This window comes from Monodelphis domestica, chromosome 3 (assembly GCF_027887165.1).
Source record: "Monodelphis domestica isolate mMonDom1 chromosome 3, mMonDom1.pri, whole genome shotgun sequence".
In the NCBI taxonomy this organism is placed as follows: Eukaryota; Metazoa; Chordata; class Mammalia; order Didelphimorphia; family Didelphidae; genus Monodelphis; species Monodelphis domestica.
In genome coordinates this window covers 100776684-100796061 of record NC_077229.1, presented here as the reverse complement: position 1 = coordinate 100796061, position 19378 = coordinate 100776684, and the positions used below count along the sequence as shown (strand labels likewise).

At 36.7% G+C, this 19378-nt stretch overlaps 1 long non-coding RNA gene across 1 annotated transcript in view; it reads left to right on the top strand.

Annotated features, from left to right (window-relative positions):
• Nucleotides 1–17318, top strand: part of LOC130458305 (uncharacterized) — a 75155-nt gene extending 57837 nt beyond the window's left edge. Inside the window, exon 4 of the long non-coding RNA XR_008917447.1 lies at nt 13758–17318. This is a non-coding gene — a long non-coding RNA (uncharacterized LOC130458305). The remainder of the gene's footprint in view (nt 1–13757) is intronic.
• The last annotated feature ends 2060 nt before the right edge of the window (nt 17319–19378 follow it).

Genomic DNA, 19378 nt, shown 5'->3' with positions numbered 1-19378 from the left:
TCATATGGCCACCTCTCTCTCTTTCCTGATTTTATACCAGAAAATTTACCATCTTGGACTCATCATGGACTGGTCAGGGGCTTGTGAATTTCTAAGTACTGAAATTCCTGACTTCCAATGAGGAACTGGATATGTAGAAAGGGAAATTTCTGCATCTGAGAGAAAAGAAAAGAAGTAGAAATGGTGGCAAAAGTCCATTTCCTCACCCCCAAAACTTTTAGCCATGGTCTCCAACCCCAGGACCTCTTACTCTTTTTACTCAAGACTTTGCTAACCTGCCACCTGCAACCAAGTAAGAACAGAGTACCTTAAGGTCATAGATGCTGTCACTATTTGTTGTAGTCTCTTTTGCTTTCTTTCTTGCTTTCTTTCTTGCTTTCTTGCTTTCTTGCTTTCTTGCTTTCTTTCTTGCTTTCTTGCTTCCTTGCTTTCTTTCTTGCTTTCTTGCTTCCTTGCTTTCTTTCTTGCTTTCTTGCTTCCTTGCTTTCTTTCTTGCTTTCTTGCTTTCTTGCTTTCTTTCTTGCTTTCTTGCTTTCTTGCTTCCTTCCTTCCTTCCTTCCTTCCTTCCTTCCTTCCTTCCTTCCTTCCTTCCTTCCTTCCTTCCTTCCTTCCTTCCTTCCTTTTTTTCTTCTTTCTTTCTTCCTTACCTTCCATCTTGGAGTCATTGCTATGTATTGGCTCCAAGGCAGAAGAGTGGTAAGGGCTAGGTAATGGGGTTAAGTGACTTGCCCAGGGTCACACAGCTGGGAAATGTCTGTGGTCAGATTTGAACCTAGGACCTCCCATCTCTAAGCCTGACTCTCAATCCACTGAGCCACCCAGCTGCCCCCAATTTATTTATTTCTTAATCACTTAACATATATAAAAACTATGCTATCATTTTTATTAAGTTCCTATCTGATGAAGTTTTTGAGCATTGTGGGCATTAATTAACACCATTTGCCCCTTAAACTTTTTGTGTTTAATTACATAATTTTATAGAATCAAGACCTTTTGGGGAACTCATACGTTGAGTAATAATAAAGCTGAATGTAACAAAACATCTAAAATGCAATGGAATATCATGGATAGAGGATCTATGCATAGATGCATCTGCATTTCTGCTCCTACAGGACTGTGTATTTTAGGTTACCTGGAACTTTGCTTTTTGCTGTTGGGCTTCTAGGGGATCCTTACAAGGGCTCCAATCTGGATGATATCTTTTAAAACTCAAATGATCATAGGGATCTCCAAGCCTCCTTCACCTAAAAGAAGGAAAAAGTGCATACACCAGAAAATTATTGGCCATCCTGCAAACCAAGATCTAGAAAAGAATCTAGACATCATATCTCAAAAAAATAATCTAGGAAAAACTGCCCTGATATTGTGAGATTTAAAATGGTTGATTTAAAATGGTGATTAAAATAGTGGAAGATATAAATTGTGATAGATATAAGAGAGGGTGAGTAAATTTGACCGCAGAAAATATGTTTCACTACAGTGTCTTGGTTTTTAAATCAAATATAAGGTGGTTGCCAGGGAAATATTCGCAATTATTCAAATACCCAAGTCAATTGGGTTTTATAGAGATTTTAATTAACAATACAATGAGTAATCAAAGAAAGAGAGAGAGAGTAAGAAAGGAATAAGTATGAAGGGCCTCAAGCCAATATGGCCTAGACCTGAGCCTTAAGAGAGAAATCAGTCAGTTTTTTAACACTCACCACAAGGTCTGACTAAACAAGGATTTTAGTGACACCAGGCCAGCTACATCTCAGCTGACTTCACCAGAGAGCCTTCCAGCCAGAGACTGTTCCAAAAGGCCTTTCTCCAGAGCCTCTCTCAAGAGATTCTTCCTAAGTGGTCCTCATCAGAGATCCTCCAAAAGGATTTCTCCAAAAGGATATATATCTCCTCAAGAGATTTTGCTTTTTCTTATATAGGGGTTTTTCTCCCATGTCACCTCCCCTAAGTCCCTATATCTACCAATCACTGTAGATGCTTTCCAAAGGACTGCCCATCTGAATGCCTGCTAAGTCAACAAATCTCCTCAGTAACTCTGAACCAGTGAACACCCAGCTGAGTCAACTAATCTCATTAAGACAAAACGTGTCCGACCCTTTTAGGTACCTAGCATCTCATTGTATCAATTCTAAAAACAGGCTTGGCTCAAAGAACTCCTTGCCCCACCATAAGCATGGGTCCAAGTACTTTCATTGTTTAGCAAGGAGTTTTTTCTTTTCCCTTAAAGCAGTCTTAAGTACGGTTGGAGTAGAGGTCCTCCCATTTCTGATCCTGGCGAGTTCTCACATCAAAATGGGGAATGTTTCTCAGTAGGAATTTGTTCCAATTAAGAATTCCCTAACGGGGAAATTTTTATCATTCAGAAGTCTGAGAGATTTCAAGATTTACAATATCCTAAAACTAGAGGGTAATATAGAAAGTTAAAACCTTAACCAATCACCTTCTGAAAGATATCCTAATTCAAAATTCTCAGAAATATTATTGGCAAATTGCAGAGCTCCCAAATAAAGGATTAAATGTTCCAAGCAGCCAGAAAGAAAACAAAATTCAAATATGATGGAATCACAGTAAGGACAACACAAAATTTAACAATTTTTACATTAAAAAATTGGAGAACTTGAAATATGATTTTCTAGAGTGCAAGCAACTACAATTACAACCAAGAATGACATACTCACCAAACTAAGTATAATCCTTTAGCAATAATCTTCAAAGTCATTTGATATTATTTAAATAACTTAGAAATTGATAAGTGGAACCAATTGTTTTGTTGAGAGAATTTTTCTTAATTTATCCCTTTTTCTCTTTAAGAGGCAAGGGAGCAAAAAGATTTCTGACTAAGAGCCCCCATGCTTTGCAAACTGTTAGTTGGTGACAGTTAGAAGGGTGTTGCTGACTGTGGTTAGTATGTTACAGGCAGTTGGAAAAGAACTGGGTTTCTTAGAGAGCAGAGGTATGTCTGTGTCTCTCAATGAGACTCACAGTTGAACTTTCTGACAGTTGGAGCCTGAGAAATGGATTTAAGACCTTAACAGCCTTATTGATTATTGATTATCTTGGGTAGATAGGTAGATAGATAGTAGTTAAATTATTAGATAAACAAAGTAGATTAGTTGCCTGGGCCTGGCATATGAGAAGATACTGCCTTCAAAGGCAGATTGATTTAGATTTTTTTTTTTTTTTAGAAAATTTTAGTTAGGATTGGGATCTTACATATAGTTATAAACTATTATAAGAAACATCTCACTTTCCTCCTTTCTATTTCCTATCCTTATTTTCCCAATAACAAACTGTGTTTTGTGTTTAAGAACCTGTTCTCCTGATTTTTGTTCAAGCTTCTATCCCCCAAATTTAACCCTTCACAGTTTGCAATATGCAAGTGTATACAACATAAATAAATATGCAAACACAGTAGAAACTGTGTTTGACATCCACAACTCTTCAGTTAATAAGATGAGTAAAAAAATCCCCTGAGAAAAGTAAAAAACAATGCAGAAGAAATTAGAGATAGCCCGATGTCTCACATCAGTTACCAAGGCAAATTTAAAAGGAATATATGAATTGGATACAAAAAGTGACATAAATAAATGAAAATACCAAGGCAAAAAATATCTTTCCAGTTTAGGGTAGGGGAAGATATCATGGTTAAACAAGTGTCAGAGGATCCCAGAAGATAAAATAAGCAATTTTTATTGCATAAAAGCAATGAGGTTTTGCACAGACAAATACAATACTGATAAAATTAAGACTGGAAAGAAGAGCTACTTGGAACAACTTTTCAGCTAAAAATAGGAAAATTTATAAACTTGGCAATGAAACAAAATGGAAAGAAAAAGGTTTAAATAGTATAAAGGTGTTTAAAAAAAAAAAAACCTAAAACACCAGCTAGTAATCAAACAGTCTAGTTAAATATCCTACTATGAAACAAAACAATCACTAAATCCTAAACACATATTTCTGTCATTCTAAGAATCCAAGATACTTTCTTTACAGTACTCTTCTATGTCTATTATTTTAGAAATTTGTTTTTTAATAAAATCTTATAAATAAATAAAATTAGGCATATATTTTCCCAAAGTTCTTGCTCAAGAATATATCAATGAAATCTCTTATAAATAAACATAGCCATCATAATATTTGCATGCCTAGGGTATGAAAAAACTCTCTCATTTCTTACTTTTGGAGGATGAGATACTTCTAAGGATCTAATAACAACACCCTTTGTAAGTAAATGATTTTTATCCCAAAGTTTAATAATCATGCAAATGAATTCACCCCCAAAATGTTTATTTTGTTTTATTTTTTTAAACTTTTACCTTCTGTCAATACTGTGTATTGGTTCTGAGGCAGAAGAGCAGTAAGGGTTAGGCAATGGGGTTGAAGTGACTTGCCCAAGGTCACACAGCTGTGAAGTGTCTGAGGTCAGATTTGAACCTAGGACCTCCCATCTCTAAGCCTGGTTCTCAATCCACTGAGCATCCCAGCTGGCTCCTACCAAAAATGTTTATTTTAACAATAGACTATGGTGGGATGTCTGAATAGAGTTAGCATTGTATCAAATGAACTATGCTCAAAAGATCTATGAATTACACCCTCATAGACCACTACTTTCAAATCCTCTTTAAATCCTTATGCTATTTGCTTGCATTTCAAAGCATTCACCATATACAAATGTTAATTCTACATTAAATAATAAACTTGAGTGAAAAATTTTTGAGGTAGCACAGGATAGTTCATAAGTTGTTTTTCTTTAAAACAAAATGGAGGAAAGTGTTTTACATGTAATTGGAGAAAAATAAAAAGAAAATTTAAAAAGAATGCAAAACTGCATGTATTTTGGTTTGGGTCACAAATCCTTATATTTTTAAAACCCTTACCAGGAAAAATACCAATAGTTAAATGGGAGTATGGTCTATGACCTATCTAGTGAAAAGTTTGGGAGGGCAGCATTTAGTACAAGATGAGGAAGAATTCTCCTAACTTGATTTTGAAATTTGCTCACCTAGTTCATTCTAAGCCCATTAGGAGAGGAAGTAGAGTTTTAGCTAGGGAGAACATAGAGTCACTCCCAGTCCTCAGGGCTACTTCTAGAATCTTGAGGAGGATAAAGGTTACACTTATTACACATTCTCATTGTTGTTGTCCAGTTGTTTCCAATTCTTTAATGATCCCAAGGGCTATCATTTTCATGTCAAAGATAATAGAGTGGTTTGCCATTTTCTTCTCCAGTGATTCCTTTTGTTAGACAAATAGAAGTTAAGTGACTTGCCCAGGGTAACAGCTAGGAAATGTCCAAGACTGTATTTGAACTCAGATCTTCCTAACTCCACACCCAATGTTCTATCCACCAGCTGCCTGATTTCACATTACTCTCCTTCAAATATTCTACATATTTCTACATACATATAAATATTCTCATAATAATGGCCTTCCTTCTGTAACACTCCATTTTCCCTCTCTGAGTCTTTACTTCTGTCTGGAAATTTCTCTCTCTTTATTCCCACTTCTTAGATTCCTTATTTTCCTTTGAGATTCAACTAAAAATTACCTTTGGCATTCCAAAGGCACACTACCCAATTCCCATTCCAATAGGCGTGATCAGGAATGGATTGATGTTTGGATGTATGTTCTAGGTCTGTTCAGGTGGAGGAAATAGTTATACTGATTCCTGCACCTCCAAAATCTTGACTCTATCTCTCCATCTCATGGTTTTCTATTTTTAAAATTTTCAACATTTTCCCAATTATGAGAATTAATTAAAGATAAAGTCATGAGACCTGAGGAGATTTAGAAACAAAATATAGTGTTTACTAGATGTACATCTAGTTTGAAGTATCAACAAAGATGAAAATATGCCTTTGTAGGACAAGAGTTTGAGCAGGAAGAAATACTGGGAGTTAGGTACTATACTCTTTGAAAAAGGAAGATTGATCTTGGCATCAATAGGAAACTGTCAACTGATAGAATTGTGTGTTCAGATGGAGTGAGCCTTAATGGAAGAAAGGATTCTTGTGTGATAACAAGAGAAGTAGATTCTATAAGTGGCGGAATGAATAGTATTCTGACTCCCACTGAAGGACTAGAGTGTTGGGGGGCATGAGAGTAGGTTTAACCAGTACTGTAAAAAATATCCAATGGATGAAGGATCCTTGAGGGGAGTCATATGTCATTGAATGTGGGACTGAGTGGGGGAGGGATCAGTGACTGGAGTACAATTTGCTCCAGGGAAAAGGGGAATGGAAGATTACAAAAAGGAGAGATGTTTTGGTTTCTAGTTGCTAACTTGGCTCTTAAATGAATGAACTATAGGTTTAAATATTTATAGTACAAAATTACAAGACATGTTTTAAAATCTTATAGGAAAGACACAGACTATTTCTGTCTCATTTACTGATGGGAGTGGGGCAGTCCTGTCCTGAAGAGGGATGTTGTCCTTCACTGACCATCATTATAATCCTAAAATTATTGGGGTTACAACCTGTAGCATACCAGGCATGGTGGCATCTGGGAAGAATGGTTGATGTATTGATATTGTACTTGGTCAGATCAGTTAATAATCTCTGTATAAGAAGTTTCAGCTCAAAAGGTAACAATTCCTGAGCCTAAGTCACAAAGGCTTAACTCTCACCTTGTCAAACCACATTCCTTTGAAAAGCCCATGTCAGGTTAATCCCCACCTCCTCTGATCTTGTAATTGTCTATTAAACCAATGTTAAGACCCATGGTTACATATTCCGTATTCATTGATCACCTCTCAATCTACAATAAATGCTGGGGTGAGTGGCTCTAGGCTCTCTCTTGATTCCTGCATCCTAGGAGTTTTTCTTCTTATCTCTCCTTATCTGTCCTAGCTATACTATCGCCCCCCACACTTTCTATCTCAAAATTCTTACTTCCACGTGTTCTCTTATCTCTCATGTTGTCCTTTAATTAATTTTCAAGGGAAAACATTATAAGGGGCTAGTGCCGCCCCCCCCCCATTTCAATTAACTTGTCTTTGAGTCTTCATTTATCACCCATTTTCCTCAGGCTCCCTTCACCTTCTCAAGTTATAACCCACTAAGGAAAATTTATATAACAATCGCTGGCCAGATTGTTATATTTGGCACCCCAGAGTGGATTTTTTTTAGGCACTAAAATCGTGTACAGGTCACTTGGAGGAGAATTGTGTGAAATGTGACTGGAGTCCTCACGGCAGGACCTGCGCTCGGCTGGTGACCTAGTGTGCTGTTCTTTAAGGGAATGGGTCAAACTTTATCCTCTCATACTTGTTATATTCTTTAATTGAAAAGAGAGGTATTAAGATCTCAGAGACTAAGATCAAAGTATTGCTTAAAATTATATTGAAAGCCTACCCTGATTTTCCACTAAAAGGGGTTCTTAGTGTTCAAGAATGGGATCTCATAGGTCAAAGACACAAACAACATCAGAAAGAGGGACAAAAAATATCACAAGTTAATTGGAACATGTGGAACATTGTACGAATGGCATTATTTACAGAGTCCTTACTATATTCCGGTGATATAGGAGAAAAAGCTTTAGAGAATCAAGAGGCAAAACCTCTTCCCCCCCCCACCCCCCACCCCACCATTCCCAAAGCGCTAAATTGTGCCAGAATTTGGAATTGGCAGAGGTTACCACCCCACCTCCACCTTTTACTGATATGGCTTCTGCTCCCTTAGACTATCCCCTTTATCCCCCAGGGCAGATGGCCACAAAGGAACAATCTCCAGGGCCAACATTTTATCCTAATTTATTTACAATGGCCAATACATCCTCAAAGGATCATTTGGATACTATTCCATCTAATGCATTTGGCTCTCCACCATTTAATTCTTCTTTTCAAATGCATCCTGCTCCTCCTTCCAAGTCTATATCAGTCTATATCCAAGTCCTTCCAAGACTATATCAGTGCAGAAGGCGCTGAGGACAGTGCCCCCAGAGGAAGGAGCAGAATTTTTAGCTTGCACTGTAGTTCTAAGAGACAATCTAAATAATCCTAATGGACAATTGGCAGAGTACAGGATTGTTGATTACAAAACTCTTAAGGCTCTCAGAGATGGTGTAGTCCGAAATGGAGATGTGGCTCCATTCACTATAGCACTAATTAAGAATCTCAGTCAATTTCTTACACCAGATGATTGGAAATTAAGAACAATATTACCAGCAATTGAGAGCACCTGGACTCATCAGTATACTGCATTAAATATGGATAATTGAGTTACTTCTCAGTTTTCTACCCCTACCTTTCACTAATACTTACTAACAATGTAATTAACTGAATTCCTCTTTCAACTTTTTGGCTTTAATTGACTCTTATCTATTCATTCCCCTTTCCCCACCACTGTCAGCTTACTTGCAGGATCCAAAAGTCTATCTTCACCCCTCCCCCTTTCAAACTCTGCCTCCACAAGAATTTAATGCAGTATTACAATCATTTTAAATTTGTAGAAGAAAGCAGGTAAAACTGCTTCTCCAACAGAAATTACAATTTAATTCTGAAAGTACAGATGTAAATTTAGTACAGCCTAAGAATGATGCATTCCTGACTCCTAAAAGAGATTTAAAGCAGGATAATTCAGTATGATAATGAAGCTCCTTTCACTAAGGACTGCTGGCCTAGATAAGCCAGCAAATTCTTGGTCAGATCATTGGTATAAATTGAATCTAGGTCTATTCCAGGAGATTTCTTAAGTTAAAAACTGCTTATTTCAAAAGTGATGAAAGGAACAAACTAAAAATCATAAGGGAATTCATGTTCCCATTACCTATGAGGATTAACTGGCACAGGTAAAATTCTGAAGTCTTATTAGGTAATTGTTATATGCAGAACAAACCTTTGATCACATTGGGCTAGCTGCTTAATGTTAAAGAATTCTTTGAGGAGTCAATTCCTCACAAAAGGTCTATAAGAACATCCCAAGACATAAAACTTTAGTCCTAAAGAATCTGAGGACAGTTCAATTTAAAAGGGAGAACATGTGTTTGCTTGGCCTCAAGCAAAGCTGGACACTTTAAGGGATCAGGTCAATTTAAAGCCCAGATGGTCTCTTAAATTTTTCTCCTGAGACCACAGGCCTAAACAAAATTTGTACATCAATGAAATAATCCTGAATTACTTTAAAATTCAGGACAATGAAGAAAAGGCTAGTTAAAACAGAGACTTTTTTGCTCTCAGTGGATAGCCAGAGCAAAAGGCTTTTTTCTCTATCAGCAGAGCTCACCACAATTTTAGCATATCAAAAGGTGATCTGGGAGACGCTTTGAAGCACTCTAGAGAATCCAGACAGACTATTGTTTAAAAGCAAAAGGATATACCTGATTTAAAATATCTAAATTTAAAAGATCTTTGCTAAAAGATTAAGTTACTGTGAAGTTAAATTTAAAGTTATATAACTCAAATTTATATTGGACATGGCAAAATTACAAAGAAATATTTGATTGTATTTCTTTATCTGATATTTTTTCATATGCCATAGTCTCTTTGAACAAGAGATCTTTTATCTGTAATAAATTTTAGTCTAAGTTCTAGTATAACTAGGTTAAGTACCATGGTGCAAATAGACTTTTTAAGGCTTTTAGTGAGATGTAAAGCCACATGGGCTGTTACAGCCATGTGACTTGCTTCTAAACCTATTTGGATCTTAAAAGGAAAGTTACTCCAGCAGATTGATAAATTGATCCTGCCATGTGGATGGCGGCACACCTGCACCTTAAGTTAAAAGTTTTTATCACAAGTACTGAAATTAGTCAACAGGAAAGTTACTACTCAGTACAATGGTTTAGATCACAAGTCTAAATTGGTCTATGCTTCAGAGAAATTTCAAACATATCCAAATTTTAAATATGTAGGAACAATTGCTTTTTAACAGGACATGAGGTCACTAAGGATAGTAATTATTAGACATTGTTTAAAAAGCCTGAATGAGGTTCAAAAACTTTATATGAGGTACATTAATGCAGCTTTATCCAAAAAGCAAATTATTTATAATTATTCATTCTCAAAATGATGTAGCATCAATTTTAAAGATGAGACACACTCTCATTGTTGCATGACATCAGAGTGGACACATTGTTGGATGGATTAAAAATGTTAACCAGTAGTTATTTATTAATTTTATTAATTAATTTGTTAACCAGTGGAGTGATTTATTAGTGGTTTAGAATTGGAAGTACTATTATGTCTTGGCGGGGAAACATGGAGCTGCGACATACATACTCTTGGGGTGTATGGGGTGCTCAGGGAGGAGTAATATCTTTGGTATGGAGGGCTTATCATGCCCTTCTAGGGCAGCTCTCCAGCCTCTGTTGTTGTTGTCATGCTAATAAACCGATAGATTTTTTAAAATCTTTAACATTTATTTATAGATCTCATGAACTCACAACTAATTTTAAATGAGTAAGGCCAATATTATCCAGTAAGAATACAGTTTACTGGTTCCAGTTTCTATTTGAGCCTATTCTAATGGATGGCACCCAGTTAGAGAAATGAATACAAAGAATTTGGTTGTTCTTCCCTTTAATGCTGCAGTAAGTACTCAGGAAAGTGTTAAATCAGCATTTCCATGTGATTGGAGAGATTCAATTACATAGGAGCATTCAGTTTTGCAAAAATTCAGTATTAGGTAATAGTTACAGACTAATACAATAACATTCTTCATTTTAAAGAAATGAGTAGTCTAGTAGTTATATACAAAAGAAATCTGTAAGCACTGTTGAAATGAAATGTCACTGCTAGTTCTACTGTCTTAAAATACCTTCCTTTAAAAAGTCAAATGAACAAAAACCCTCCAACATCTCTAAGTTGACAAGTCTCAAGAAAATCAAACCAAATGTCAAAAAAATCTAGAAAGCACTGAAAAGCCCATTTTCATGTCTCCTTTGGGATTTCCTGAGGCCTCCTTCCCACTGGACAAGCTGCTAGGCTGCAACATCTATCGGTTTATTAGCATGACAACCTGACACCCAGCTCTTACATGTGGCTCCCAGTAGCTGCTAGCATGCAGCAGTGGCCACACCCTTGGCAATGGCTTCGACAGGCTGGCTAAACCTTGTGAGGGTAGCCATCGGGTCGTCGTCGACCCCTGGGGAACCAGGGCTTTGCTCACCCAGCATGTGAAGACTACTTCGGCTGAACAGATGGAAGAAACCAATAAGAAGGTTCAACGGCTGAGATGGCGATGCAGCAAGGCACTGTGGAGTGCTTAGGGCGTGTTGGAGCACAAAAGACAACACAGCCATCCAATGCAGCTGAGGAAGTCTCCAGATGTAACGACTTTTCGTGCCAATGGACACAGGCTTCCAATGCCAAGAGAGTGGGACTGTCTCTGTGCATTGACTTTTCTACTTAAATCTTCATGCACAAGTGTCTTTGTGCATAAAAACACACAAAGACAATAGTATCCTTGGTTACCGAGAGACTACTACTACTACTACTTACTCAAATTACAAATATTGGTCCTGATAGAGATATTAGTCTAAAACCAATGACAAGAATACAAGTTCAAATGTTAATTGTACAATATCTATTTTGGCTATTGAATTTTGCAAAGTTTGTAGGTAAAATTGATAATTCCATTCCTAGTACCAAAATCTTTTCAGTTATGAATTGAGATGTGATAGTTTAAAAATAATATCATTGTATCTTGTTGATAATGCTGTGCATACTTTCACTGCATCACATTAGGAAAAAGCAGAAGTTCTATATCAGACAGTCATGTCATGGTGATACATACACAGTATATATTTTTTTCAGAAAGCAGAGCTGACTGCTGTTACTGTTAGACACATGCTTAAGATCATAGCACAAACTTGTAAAATCATATGTGATTTATTGTATGTTGTTTCTATGGTTATTGGTTTAAAAGGTGAATATTAAACATCAATGAATGCAATCTTGAAAAGTCAAAGTGAAAATTTTATAACACATTTACTGGACATGAACCTCCCTTGAGCTAACTATGAGGGAGTTTCAAGAGTAAGTGGCCTAGAGGCCACTGCTTTTTTTTTTTTTAATATATTTTATTTGATCATTTCCAAGCATTATTTGTTAAAGACATAGATCATTTTCTTTTCCTCCCCCCCACCCCCCATAGCCGACGCGTAAGTCCACTGGGCATTAGATGTTTTCTTGATTTGAAACCATTGCTTTGTTGATAGTATTTGCAGTAGAGTGTTCATTTAGAGTCTCTCCTCTGTCATGTCCCCTCAACCTCTGTAATCAGGCAGTTGCTTTTCCTCGGTGTTTCCACTCCCATAGTTTATCCTTTGCTTATGAATGGTGTTTTTTTCTCCTGGATCCCTGCAAATTGTTCAGGGACATTACACCACCATTTATGGAGAAGTCCATTATGTTCGATTATACCACAGTGTATTAGTCTCTGTGTACAATGTTCTCCTGGTTCTGCTCCTCTCGCTCTGCATCACTTCCTGGAGGTTGTTCCAGTCTCCATGGAACTCCTCCACTTTATTATTCCTTTTAGCACAATAGTATTCCATCACCAACATATACCACAGTTTGTTCAGCCATTCCCCAATTGATGGGTATCCCCTCGTTTTCCAGTTTTTGGCCACCACAAAGAGCGCAGCTATGAATATTCTTGTACAAGACTTTTTTTCCATTATCTCTTTGGGGTACAGACCCAGCAGTGCTATGGCTGGATCAAAGGGTAGATATTCTTTTGTCGCCCTTTGGGCATAGTTCCAAGTTGCCCTCCAGAATGGTTGGATCAGTTCACAACTCCACCAGCAATGAATTAATGTCCCTACTTTGCCACATCCCCTCCAGCATTCATTACTTTCCTTTGCTGTTATGTTAGCCAATCTGCTAGGTGTGAGGTGATACCTCAGAGTTGTTTTTATTTGCATCTCTCTGATTATAAGAGATTTAGAACACTTCTTCATGTGCTTGTTAATAGTTTTGATTTCTTTATCTGAGAACTGCCTATCCATGTCCCTTGCCCATTTATCAATTGGAGAATGGCTTGATTTTTTGTACAATTGATTTAGCTCTTTATAAATATGAGTAATTAAACCTTTGTCAGAGGTTTCTATGAAGATTTTTTCCCAATTTGTTGTTTCCCTTCTGATTTTAGTTACATTGGTTTTGTTTGTACAAAAGCTTTTTAGTTTGATGTAGTCAAAATTATTTATTTTACATTTGAGGCCACTGCTTTTTAGCAGGCAGATCAATAGCACTCACTACTATATCAGAGTGCCAGATCTATTGTACCTCAATATTCTATGCAAACAAGTGAAATTACTTGGCAGTGCAAATTTTGTGGAATATATAATGTCACTTCTTCACTCCAAAGAGGTAACTGCAGGATTTTAAGAACTGCACAATGTGGGCTAAGGGATGCATGACAAAATGCTCCTGTTGTAAAACTTGAAAACTCATATACAATTGAAGATAATTACTCTCCTGATTATGAGAGTAAGCTCAAAATGAAGAAATATACAAGGTTATTACACATCTTTTAAATAATCTTGCACATTTAACTATTCCAAAACAGTTTTGGAATAACAGTGCTTTTACCAGCAATAGATGGGCTACATTGGATAAGTCATGGAACTTATCTCATAAGACTAGTATTCCAGAAAATTCTTAATAACAAGCATTTGGAGAAAGGGCTCACAGAAATTCATAAGCCCAAATTTAAAAACAAAAAGGATATATTTTCAGTCACTTTCTAACTGAACAAGACCCAATAAGTTTTTCATTTAGGGTTGAGATTTTGCTTCTATTTTCTCAGATGCCAGAAATCCATGGAGGAAAACAGAAGGCATTCAGCATTTCCAAAGAGAGGAGAAAGCAGATGTCTGTCTAGCACCAACCACAGCACAGCACAGAAGCCAGACACCAGAAAAACAGCAGATGAACTAGCAAGGCAAAACCACTGTCTTAGGAACAGGTCTAATGCACTATCCTCACAAATGAACTTTTTTCTGAGAGACAGTTTACCTACAGAAGTATATCATTAATTTGCTTACAGATATTCTATTCTAAAAGTATATGGTTATTTGTTGTAAGATCAAGGCTTATCATGTACCTGAATATTTCAAATGGTATTTATACAATATGTAACTTGCAATTATTTTATTGGAATTGTTCCATATTACCCAAATTTGATCAAATAACAAATTGTGCAATTGGGAGTGTTATAACAGTACATTAGATACTGTTCAATTGCAGCAGAAATTGTTTATATTTTCTAAAATGTATGTATGATCATTGTCTCAAATGGTTCATTTTATATTTACAAAAAACAATGTCTTTATTAGAATTAGACTTATTTAAAAGTCAATTTTGCTGGAAATGGCATTTAAGCTTTTTTTTTTTTAAAGGGAGGTAATGGTACTCCTAACCATCAATCTCTTCTACATCCCAGAAGGGATATAGGCTAATCCTACGCAATAACATTTTGAATACAATGATAAAGATTACACTGTATGTTAACCCTGGATTGGGTTGAATATTACCAGCAGATAAAGACTTTCGGGCACCCAACAGGATGATAACTTTGGGTCGAGGGTTTGCTTGTATTTCTACAGATAGTGAAAACATCTGGTCACCCACAAAGCACATCATGCCATGTGACATGAGACCAGGAAGAGAAGCAGACGAACAGCACTGATGACATCAGTTAGCTGCATATAAGGGACACTCCAGACACGCTGGAAGAAACCATCACTGGTGACTTCACACACACAAAAGACTGACACTATATTTACTATCATTACCCTGATGGACATTTGTCATGCTGAAGTTTATTGGTCCATTATACCCAAACTTCCAATATTAAGAATGTTAACTTGTATGGACTAACCCCCACTTGTGTATGTTAATGACACCAGATAGATCCCATACTCCAAAGACTTTGCCATGGGATCAGAAGGGACTAGTTACAATTATTCAGACACTGCTGTATACCCTTTATTTTGTATGTCTATGCTATATACTGTCAAAAGGAATTTATTTTGTATACATTGTAAAATTCAAACTTGTATTGTAAGTAATGCTACTATTGACTATTATATAGGCAATTGGTATGGCTCTCATAGGAGGAGATAGAATTTATCTAACACAACATAGACCTAGTAGCCCTGAAAACATAAAAATGTGTTCAATGCAGGAAAAGACACTGCACAGGGATTTATCATGGACAGGTTGTCCTGGTCAACCTACTAGAAAAGTGAGATGTCAGGCAGAATAGATTTTGAAAACTGTCATCTACATCTATGTATAGATTATTTTCATGACAATACCTATATTGCTGTTAGGTACCAACCACCATTGGTGTGGTTACAGGTTAATCTTACAGACATGGGCATCTACTCCAACTGTCCATTTTGTTCACAAACCATTTTCAATCATTACTCCTGAAACCCCCATCTTTTGGGTGATATCTTTATGGGAACTCTTTCATGCTCTCTCCCACCAGCCCCAGAGGTCAGGCAGACCACTGGATTTGGGGTCTTTTGGTTTCCCCTTCTCATACTGGAAGACGTTCTGGCATGTGGGAAGTCTCGTCTCAGTGGTAAACTGAGTGCCCAAGGTTGGACAACCTCTGTGGAAGCACAGTTGTTGAACCTCGTGTGTGGAATTGGTTATTCCACATCTACATGGGACAGAGGCAAAGTATACACTGAGTTTCCCCTTTGGAGTATATACTTTAGAAATTAAAAAAAATTGACACTAATAAGTTTGTAGAAAAAGCACATTGGATATTATACATTTACTACAAGGAATTAAGAAGTTACATCAAATTCTATATGAGCAAGAAGCTGTAGAAATTGCTTCTACATGAAAAGAAACTTAGGCTTCTATTAACCCAAAAATTGTTTTGGTAGAGTGAATTTTTCAAACATTGGCAATGTTATATTATTGGTTATTATATTGATTGGTTTGGGGTGTATGGGGTGTTCAGGGAGGGGTAGTATCTCTGGTATGGAGGGCTTGTTGTGCCCTCCTAGGGCAGCTCTCCAGCCTCTGACCCTCACCTGACACCGAGCTCTCACTTGTGGCTCCCAGTAGCTGCTAGCATGCAGCAGCAGCCACACCCCAGGCAACGGCTTCAACAGGCCGGCTAAACCTTGTGAGGGTAGACATCGACCCCTGGGGAGCCAGGGCTTTGCTCACCCAGCATGTGAAGACTGCTTCGGTGGAACAGGTGGAAGAAACCAATAAGAAGATTCAACGGCTGAGATGGCAACGCAACAAAGCACTGTGGAGTGCTTAGGGCATGTTGGAACACAAAAGACAACACGGCCATCCAATGCAGCTGAGGAAGTCTCCAGATGTAACGACTTTTCATGCCACTGGACCCAGGCTTCCAACGCCAAGAGAGTGGGACTGTCTCTGTGCATTGACTTTTCCACTTAAATCTCCTTCATGCACAAGTGTCTTTGTGCACACTCATCTATCATAGATGTAAACACACAAAGACAATTGTCATCCTCGGATACTGAGAGACTACTACTATACTATACTATATTGATTGGTTTATTTATACAGAAGTAGAGGTTTAAATAAGGCTTATATTAGAAATATGCAGCCAGAACTGGCTCTGTCTCATCATTCTCATTGTTTATTGCATGACGATATTGAACTACCATCACTCAGAATGTAATGTTCCAGAAAATGATAGTGTTTTCTAAGACTTGAATTAATGATTGCACCAATGTTTTGAAAAAATTGTTAGATGCTAATATATTTGGTATGCTTTCTATATGATTGTTGATCATCTAATATTAGGCATGAAAGAGAAATTCTTCCTGTTATAAAAAAAAAGGGGGAAAGGATTTTTAAGGATATCATTATTTTTGGTTACTTTATTTTTGCTGGATATGTTTGGTAATTCAATTTTGTTTTCCTTTTTCATAACTTTGGTGATATTTGAAGTAAATTGCAAGTAGTATTAAGGCTCTGATCCTGAACTATGAATCTGAACTTTTTATTTTTGTATGTACCCAAAAGCTTGAGACTACATGAACATGACAGCATTTGTTAAAAACTTTAGGTGACTATTCTGAGAGATTATGTCTGATTGCAAAAAAAGGGATTGCAATGGATACCTTACACTTAGCCAGACAGCCTAAGCCTCAGACAAATGTATATTCCACAGGTGATGGATATATATTGGTTGCTAAGGTTGGAGGTAAAAGGACACAGTGTTTTGACACCCTCATTCAAAGGTTGGCCTGGTATCAAAGTTCCAACCATATATCTATGTGGCAGGCATCTTGGTTCTTTATCCCCAAGTCTATGCATGATCAGTACAAGGGAGGAGTACAAGAAAGGAATTCCCTCTCATCTCCAGATATAGTCCTTTTCTTTATCTATTAAAGGTCTGACAACTTCTTATAGTCCTAGCTGTACATGGGTAAAATGATATATTAATGCACAGGTCCTATGGACTATGGGACTGATATCACATTAATTCAGGATCACTAAAGAGTGAAGATCATTTAAATACTATTTTTTATTATTATTGGTTTTTGATGAAACTTTTTACCTTTCCCTTTGCTAAATGGAAATGAAGATCATTCTCATTTTTACAGCATTATTGCTAAGTTACATTTAATTTTGATATTTGATCTGGAATTCATTTTTGATTCATTATTTGACTATGCCCACTAATATTTTTGTTTCTTGATTAAGTTCATAATTTTATACCCTCTTATTTTATTTTTTAAACAAAAAGGGGGATATGTAACATACCAGGCATGTTGGCATCTGGGAAGTATGGTTGATGTATTGATATTGTACTTGGTCAGATCAGTTAATGATCTCTGTATAAGAAGTTACAGTTCAAAGGCCAACACAATTCCTGAGCCTAAGCCACAAAGGCTTAACTCTCACCTCGTCAAACCACATTCTTTTGAAAAGCACATGTCAGGTTAATCCCCACCTCCTCTGATCTTGTCATTGTCTATTCAACCAATGTTAAGACCAATGGTTACATATTAGGTATTCGTTGATCACCTCTCAATCCACAATAAATGCTGGGGTGAGTGGCTCTATGCTCTCTCTTGATTCCTACATCCTCAGAATCTTTCTTCTTATCTCTCCTTATCTTTCCTAGTGATACTATCACCAACACGCTTTCTATCTCAAAATTCTTACTTCCACGTGTTCTCTTATCTCTCATGTTGTCCTTTAATTAATTTTCAAGGGAAAACATTATAAGGGGCTAGCACCGCCTTCTCCCCCCCCCCCCCCAATTTCAATTAACTTGTCTTTGAGTCTTCATTTATCACCCATTTTCCTCAGGCTCCCTTCACCAGTTATAACCCACTAACGAAAATGTATATAACAACCGCTGGCCAGATTGTTATACAACCTAAACATCACTGTGAGTATTATACATTGATTTCATTCCAAACAATCCCTTGTCTCTTATTTTCCAAACTGTGTAATTATCACCTGCTTCAGTTTCCTCTATATTCAATAACTATCAACCAATAACATTTATTAAACCAAAACAGACACACTTCACCTTCAGAGGTCAAGCTGCATCCCCTCAATTATCTTCTCAATTGCTTACAGAAACTTTGGAACAACCCTTAAAAGAATTCTTTTACTAAATAGGTTTTGACACATACATGCTAATAGTTTTGCAACGAAATTTCTCTACCTCATGTTTTATAAGAGATACAGCAATTCCTGGGACCCAATCTTAAATCTAAATCCAAACTAGAAATTCTCTTCTACTTAATCATTTCTACTTAACTCTATGGGACTTTAATTACAGATTATCAAAGATCTTACTTATCTAATATCTGTTAGTCTAATCCTTAACTACTAAGCTATTTAGCTAGTTTGGGAAATAGAAATTTTCATTTTATAATTTGCTTTTTGTGCTCAGCATAGGAATTTGTCACAAAAGGAAAAGGCAGGGAAAAGATTATAACTCCCCTTGTATCTTAAAAGGATATATTATCTGGCTTCGTGTACAGTCTGAAGCTTTCACCAGCTTATGCTTTGGTTGTTTCCCTAAGGGATCATGAGAATCTGGTATGCCTTACTAAGTCAGAAGGGTCCTATCTCAGTTTCAGACTGAGACTGCCTCTGCTAACTCCTCATAACTACTTTCACTTATCCTCTGGGTACTTCATCATTTTCTTCAATGGATCAATCACCAGATAGCCATACCTGACATTAATATCTATGAGACTCTCAAAAACCTTTTACCTTAAATGGCAAATCTTACTCATTATGGTTCAGAAGAACTTATTCTCTTAGTGGTCCAATTTCATTATTCTAAAATACATAACCTCAAACAAAAACTTTTACTTCCTTACTAAAGGTCTTAAAAATGTTCTTCTCCTTAATTCTCCATATAGCAGATGCCAATTCTGTGTATATCTAATT